At 41.1% G+C, this 7,661-nt stretch overlaps 1 pseudogene; it reads left to right on the forward strand.

Annotated features, from left to right (window-relative positions):
* Positions 1–6,348: 6,348 nt before the first annotated feature.
* LOC109489141 lies at positions 6,349–6,814 on the forward strand (annotated as a pseudogene).
* The last annotated feature ends 847 nt before the right edge of the window (positions 6,815–7,661 follow it).

The raw sequence follows: 7,661 nt of genomic DNA on the forward strand, positions 1-7,661 counted from the left end.
CGCTTGTCCAGGTCTAGGTTGTATGGCATGATTCATTCTCCCCAAGTGAGCAATTTCTCCCAAGTCACATCATCCCAGAAAAGCAGTGAACCCATTTTCAGGTTTCTCATGGTTCCTTCAGTCTGGTCACTAAACCCTGACCACTGGATACACACAGAAGCCACATGTGGAAGCAGCCCTCACGATCATCCAGCTCAGGTGACTTATCTTACAGGGACATCTCAGAAGCTCAGAGTAGAATGCCCAAAGTAAAATGCTAGAGATCAGCTTGCTCAGCTAATGGCACGTATGGGATTGGGACCAGGCTTGACCCCCAGTCCCATTCTCTTCACACTTCCCTCTCATGAGCAGAAGGACATTCTTCTCAATTTCTCATGTACCTTAACCATCTTTTAAATATTTCAGGCTTCCGGGGGTGCCTGGGTGGCTCTGTTGTAGAGCATGGGACCCTTGATCTCAGAGTCTTGAGTTCAAGCCCTGCATTGGGCATGGAGCCCAATAAAAAATTTAAAAAATATATATATATATAGAGAGAGAGATTTTCTGGATACCCATGATAATGGGGATTTACCATCCATCTTGAATAGCAGTAAGGAAGGGGAAGGGCAATGGGATTAGACAAACTGAAAACTTTCCCAGAAGGAAGGAAATGTCTATTTTTTAGGATCATTCTAGGGTTGGGAGTTCGCACTGCAGGGGGCAGGAGGTACAGACCACTATGTCTGATTGTACAGGCTGTAAATGGCATGTCTTTAGGGGGCACCAGTCACATCATACTCACCACAGATTTGCGCGCGTATTACAAAGCCTCATGGAAGGAGCGACTGTGTCTTTTTTAAATTTTTTACTTATTTTTAAGTAAGCTGTACACCCAGTGTGGGGCTTGAACTCACAACCTCAAGATCAAGAGTCCCATGCTCTATCAACTCAGCCAGCCAGGAGCCCTAGAAGCTCCTTCTTCTAGTTCCCACACCGGTGCTACTGAGTTACCTGCACTGCTGAGGAGGGGGTCTGACTGTAGCAGGGCTAGAATAAGGTCTGGGGGTGATCCAGCCTTGCTTGACTCTGCAATTGAGATCTGGGTGGCAGGCCCAGATGCTGTACTACGGGAAGTTTGGGGACACCAATGGCTCTTGAACTCTAGCTCTTCCTTCTCCTGGACTTTTCATCTCACCTGGCTCTGGCAGAAATTAGCTCCAAAAAGTATACCCACTGCCTGTTGTCAGTCCCACGCTCCTTTCTCTGGTGCCTGCTGGCCTCAGCCTTCTGTCTTCTCTGCCACATCACTGTCCCCCACTGCAGTCTCCGTAGCCATTTATTTTTTCTTTTTCTTTCTTTCTTTCTTTCTTTCTTTCTTTCTTTCTTTCTTTCTTTCTTTCTCCCTTCCTTCCTTCCTTCCTTCCTTCCTTCCTTCCTTCCTTCCAGTAAATTCTACCCTCAACGTGGGGCTCAAACTCATGACTCTGAGATCAAGAGTTGCATCCTCTACCAAATGAGCCAGCCAGGTGCCCTTGCATAGCCTAATTTTCAATAAGTGCCTTGGGAATCTATAAACACTTTACTAGGAAATAATTACTTTGGCATTTTTCTTTAGGAGGAATGTTTCTGTCCATAACAAGACAAAGATATGAAGTGACTGGAAGCACACTCTGCAGAAATTTAAAAATTTCTTGGGGAAAAAGGAATTCTCAGAGAGTTATCAGGTTATCAGTAGATCATGAAAGCTACCAAGAAGTTTTCTAAGGAACCCAAGATACAAATAAGAATCACTTTGAGGAAGGCGGTTAAGAAATTGAGGCCTACATTTACTTCACTTTCATGTACAATCTTGCTTAAGGAGCCAGCTGTATTAGCCATAGTCCCAGAAGAAAATAGATGGTACACTCAAATTAAGAATATTTGGTGATGGTTTGACAAAGGGACTGGGCAGGTGGTGGTTAAGATATACTCATAACACATAGTATTGTATCCCAGGGCCATTTCTATCCCAAAGTCCAAAGTAGTGAGGAATTAAAAAAAAAAAAAAGAGAGAGATGAAATCGGAGGGCTTGATGGAACAAATCAAATGTCAGTGGTAAATCCACTTGTTATTTTAGGTCCCCCCAAAACAGGAATGTAAAGAACCAGGATAAAATATTACAATGCAAAATCTCAGTGAAAATATCACTGGTTTTTACAAGGGCTTTTGCAAACTTACGGAGATGAAAGGAGCCTTTAAAGAAGTAAGTTTAAGTAAAGGGACAAGACCTGCATTCCAAAGGATTAAAAAGAATACACTGGACTTCAGAGACTTGGATACTTGCATCTAGAAGCTAAAGACTGGAATGAGCTCAGTGATCTCATCAAACACTGTCAGAAATTTCCAAAAGACATAGCAAGTGCCCTTGCTCACAAAGAAAGTGAAATTCAAGGTTTGAGTAATGGCACTGTGCAGCTGAAATAGCTGGCAGGTGACCAGACTGAGAAGTTAAAAAACAGATGATAGATGGCTCACGAAGGGAACTTTTGTTAACGATAGTTGAAAAAGATAAAGGCCATTTCCAATCCAAACTGAGTGCTGAATTGCTAGCTCAGCAAGGGCTGGAAAACAGAGAACTTGGAACACAAATCTTACTGCTTTAAGCCAAAACTCTACTGGAAAATGAATACGAAACTTTGCATCAGCAAGCTGATGTACTTAATAAACTCTTGAGCAAAAAGGCAGCATTCTTCCCATGAAGTTTTTTCAGGAAGGTTAAGAATGGAAAGAGAGAAAACAGAAATCTCAGCTATAAAGTAGGTAAAATTCTGCAGGCAGAAAATGCAGGAGACGGAGGATGAAACAAAGAAAACACAGATCTTATGAAACCCAGATTTCTCTTCATGATAACAAAGGTCATGACAGTCGACTGACTGCATGTACTGCAGAATGAGCTCTAGGGAGAAGACACAAATGCCTAGTTCCAGAAATACATTAATGAGTGTGTATCAAAAGATAATAATTTTTTGGGGCGCCTGGGTGGCGCAGCGGTTGGGCGTCTGCCTTCGGCTCAGGGCGTGATCCCGGCGTTATGGGATCGAGCCCCACATCAGGCTCCTCTGCTATGAGCCTGTTTCTTCCTCTCCCACTTCCCCTGCTTGTGTTCCCTCTCTCGCTGGCTGTCTCTATCTCTGTCAAATAAATAAATAAATAAAATCTTTTAAAAAAAAAGATAATTTTTTGATAGCCAGGGAATGTCCAACCAACCCCAGGAAGAACCGTAATAATAGAAACCTTCAAAGAGATTTACTAATCCTAGATAGGTCTTTTGGTCCATCCTTTGAAACTAGTGAAAGCCTCTAATGTTACTGATACTGATTCCACCCGGAATTTTCTTCCTCTTATTTTAATGGAATAGATGTGTTAAAGTGAACCTGGGTCTGTCACTGGTCCAATATCTGGTCCTAGGAGGTCATTTCAAGTATCTAAAATAATATCTATTTCTTATCTGTGTCTCAGTATAGCTTCATCAAAGTATCTTACCAGGCAAACTCACCAAGATTTCACATTTATTCATACATTCCACAAACATTTGTAAGTGTCTTTCATGAGTCAGGAATTTATAAGTACTAGAGATACAACGAAGAACAAGACAAAATTCTTGCCTTTGCAGACCTAACATTTGAACCAAAAAAAAACAGGTAAGTAATAAAGAAAGTGATCATTTAATACGAGGCAGGGATAAGGGTTACAAAGGCCAACTAAACAATGAAAAGCAGTAATCATGGGACCACCACTTTCCCTATGGTGATCAGACAAGGCACTAAGGAGTTGACATGTGGGCAGAGAGACATGAGTGGAGCAAGGGAATGATGATCTCAGAGAGATCCTCCTAGGAAGACAGAATAGCCCGTGCAAAGGCCCTGAGCCAGAATCATGTCTAGTATATTGGAGAAACTGCAGATGTTTCAGGCAGAGAACAGTATGTTTGAAGGCTGAGAGCTGAGAGCTGAGATCTGAGAATGAACATACTATGTTCTCATACATATGAGGAAATGAAATTTCTAATGGCTCCAAACCTGGGAGAAGCTGTTGGAAGGGTAAACCCCCTGAGGATGCTATTGTACGTTATAAGTCATGTTAAAGTGTTGAGACTTTGATCTATTATATTACTATCATATGTGGAAGCCTTACTACATGTCAGACAATGTAATACAACCTTTACTAGGATTTTCTCACTTGATCCTCATGAATATCCTATGAGCTAAGAACTAATATGATTTCAATTTTATAGATTAGAAAATTGAGTCACAGAGTGAATAAGTAATTTGACCAAGGACCCAGAGCTAGTATATAGCAAAGTTGACATAGGATCCCATGTCAACTTGTGTCCCAAGCCTGAACTCTTATCCTCCACTCTTCTGCATTTTCTAATGACCCCTATGACTGAGTGTAATGGAGAATAGAAGGAAACCCGTTGAGACAGGGGTTAAAGGGAGAGATGATGGTAATGGGACTTTGGTAAATGAGGAAGGGATTGAGAAGAAAGAGATGGAAGATTGAGAGAGATTTAGGAAATGGAATGGTTGGGATTTGGTATTTGATTGAATCCAAAGAGGGAGGGAGAGAAAGAGAGGAGTCAAAGATTATTTCCAGATTGCTGGTTCATGAACCTCTGTGGGTACCATTTAAGGAGACAAGAAACCAAACAGGAAGGGCAGTTTGGGGCTTAGGGAGAAGATGATGAGTTGTTTTGGATTAAGAATGGCAGAATAAGGACCTCTGAAAATCCGCTCCATTATGTAAGCAACAAGATTACTTGCAAAGAATTGCCGTACTCTGAAAGTTAACCAAAGGCTTGTGAGAACCCAAAGAGCATTCATTCAAGGAAAACAACTGCATCTTTTTTTTTTAACTTTTTAAGTTTTTATTTTAACTCCAATTAGTTAACATACAGTGTTATATTAGTTTCAGGTGTACAATATAGTTATTCAACGCTTTATTACATCAACCGGTGTTCATCATGATAAGTGCCCTCCTTAATCCCCATCACCTATTTAACTTATTCTCCACCACCCTCCCCTGTGGTAACCATCAGTTTGTTCTCTATAATTAAGAATCTGTTTCTTGAGATGTCTGTCTCTCTCTCCTTTTCCCCCTTTACTCGTTTGTTTTGTTTCTTAAATTTCACATGTGAAAGAAATCCTGTGGTATTTGTCTTTCTCTGATTCATTTTGCTCAGCATTATACTCTCTAGCTCTACCCATATTGTTGCAAACGGCAAGATTTCATTCTTTTTTGTAGCTGAATAATATTCCATTGTATATACATACACCACACCTTCTTTATACTAGCTCTACCCATATTGTTGCAAATGGCAAGATTTCATTCTTTTTTGTAGCTGAATAATATTCCATTGTATATACATATACCACACCTTCTTTATACAGTCATTAATCAATGGATACTTGGGCTGTTCCCATATCTTGGCTATTGTAAATAATGCTGGTATAAACATAGGGGTGCACGCATCCCTTTGAATTAGTGTTTTTGTATTCTTTGGGTAAATACCCAGAAGTACAATCACTGGATCATAGGCTAGCTCTATTTTTAACTCTCTGAGGAAGCTCCATACTGTTTTCCATAGTGGCTGCACCAGTTTGCATTCCCACCAGCAGTGCAGCAGTGTTCCAATACTTTACAGCCTCACCAACACCTGTTGTCTCTTTTAGTCATTTCCGACAGGTGTGAGGTGATATATCACTGTAATTTTGATTTGCATTTTCCCAATGATGAGTGATGTTGAGCATCTTTTCATGTGTCCGTTGGCCATCTGGATGCCTTCTTTGGAGAAACATCTGTTCATGTCTTCTGTCCAATTTTAAATTGGATTGTTTGTGTTTTGGATGTTGAGTTTGATAAGTTCTTTATAGATTTGGATACTAACCCTTTATCAGGTATGTCATTTGCAAACATCTTCTCCCATTCCATAGGCTGCCTTTTAGTTTTGTTGATTGTTTCCTATGCTGTGCAGAGCTTTTTATTTTGATGTGGTCCCAATAGTTTATTTTTGCTTTTGTTTTCCCTGCATCATGAGACATATACAGAAAGAAGTTTCTATGGCTGATGTCAAAAAAGTTACTACCTGTGTTCTATTCTAGGGTTTTTATGATTTCAGGTCTCACATTTAGGCCATAAACCATTTTGAATTTTCTTTTGTGTATGGTGTAAGAAAGTGGTCCAGGGGGTACCTGGCTGGCTCAGTCAGTGGACCATGGGACTCCTGATCTTGGGGTTGTGAATTTGAGCCACAGGTTGGGAACAGAGATTACTTTAAAAAACAAAACAAACAAATAAACAAAAAAACCAAGGCAATCCCTTTCACGAATATGGCACTGAAGGCAGAGAAGGAAGCCCCTGCCCTTCCCAGAGCCAAAGCAAAGGCTTTGAAGGCCAGGAAAGTGGTGTTGAAAGACGCCCAAAGTCACACACAAAACAAGATCCGCATGTCACCTACATTCTGACGACCCAAGACACTACGTCTCCAAAGGCAGCCCAAATATCCTTGAAAGAGCACCCTCAGGAGAAACAAGTTTGATCACTATGCCATCATCCGGTTCCTGCTGACAACTGAGTCAGCCATGAAGAAAACAGAAGAACACAACACACTTGTGTTCATTGTGGATGTCAAGACAAAAAATCACCATATCAAACAGGCCGTGAAGAAACTCTATGATATTGATGTGGCCAAGGTCAACATCTTGATCAGGCCTCATAGAGGAGAAGAAGGCATATGTTTGACTGGCTCCTCACTATGAGGCTTTGGATGTTGCCAACAAAATTGGGGTTATCTAAACTGAGTCCAGCCGACTAAATATAAATATAATTTTTTCACCAAAAACAAACAAACAAAAAAACCAAGGAGGTGGTCCAGTTTCTTTCTTTCATGTGTTGCTGTCCAGTTTTCCCAACACCATTTGTTGAAGAAACGTTCTTTTTTCCATTGGATATTCTTTCCTGCTTTGTCAAAGATTAATTGACCGCACAGTTGTGGGTTTATTCCTGGGTTTGCAAGAAAAACAACTCACGGTCCCTGGGTGGCTCAGTTGGTTAATCATCTTACTCTTGATTTTAGCTCAGGTCATGATCTCAGGGTTGTGGGATGGATCCCTGCCCTAGGCTCTGTTCTCAGCATGGAGTCTGCTTGTCCCTCTCCTTCTGCTCCTCCCCCTGCTCTCTCTCTCTCTCTCTAAAATAAATAAATACAATCTTGAAAAAAAGAAAACAAGTGAATCTTAGTAAGAATAGTGAGATTTGTGGTGTGTTAAGTTGCTCCACTCTCATCCTCCTCTCCCCAGCTCTGGAGTAGCCTCACAGTTTGAGTAGCTATGAAAACCAGCAACCTAGCAGCCACCACACGGGGCAGAATAGGTTTGGAGCTCCCGAAAAAGCCCAAGCCCCAGTAGAATTGCCACTATTTGATCTATCTAGAAGTTCCCAAAATGCTCCATTCTCAATACTTGTCTTTGCTTCACTTAAGAGCTCCCAGTGTGAGAACAGTCCTATCCCCAAGGCATTTATCATAAAACTATTAGCAGCAAGTGTTTGATATGGCAGCTGCCTGAGGTGGCTATACCAGCTGTAGCTAATGAGAAGCTGACCAAAAAATTTAAATGGAAACACTGGGGAAGGAGATATTCAA

The sequence above is a fragment of the Ailuropoda melanoleuca genome, chromosome 3, assembly GCF_002007445.2.
Source record: "Ailuropoda melanoleuca isolate Jingjing chromosome 3, ASM200744v2, whole genome shotgun sequence".
Taxonomy (NCBI): domain Eukaryota; kingdom Metazoa; phylum Chordata; class Mammalia; order Carnivora; family Ursidae; genus Ailuropoda; species Ailuropoda melanoleuca.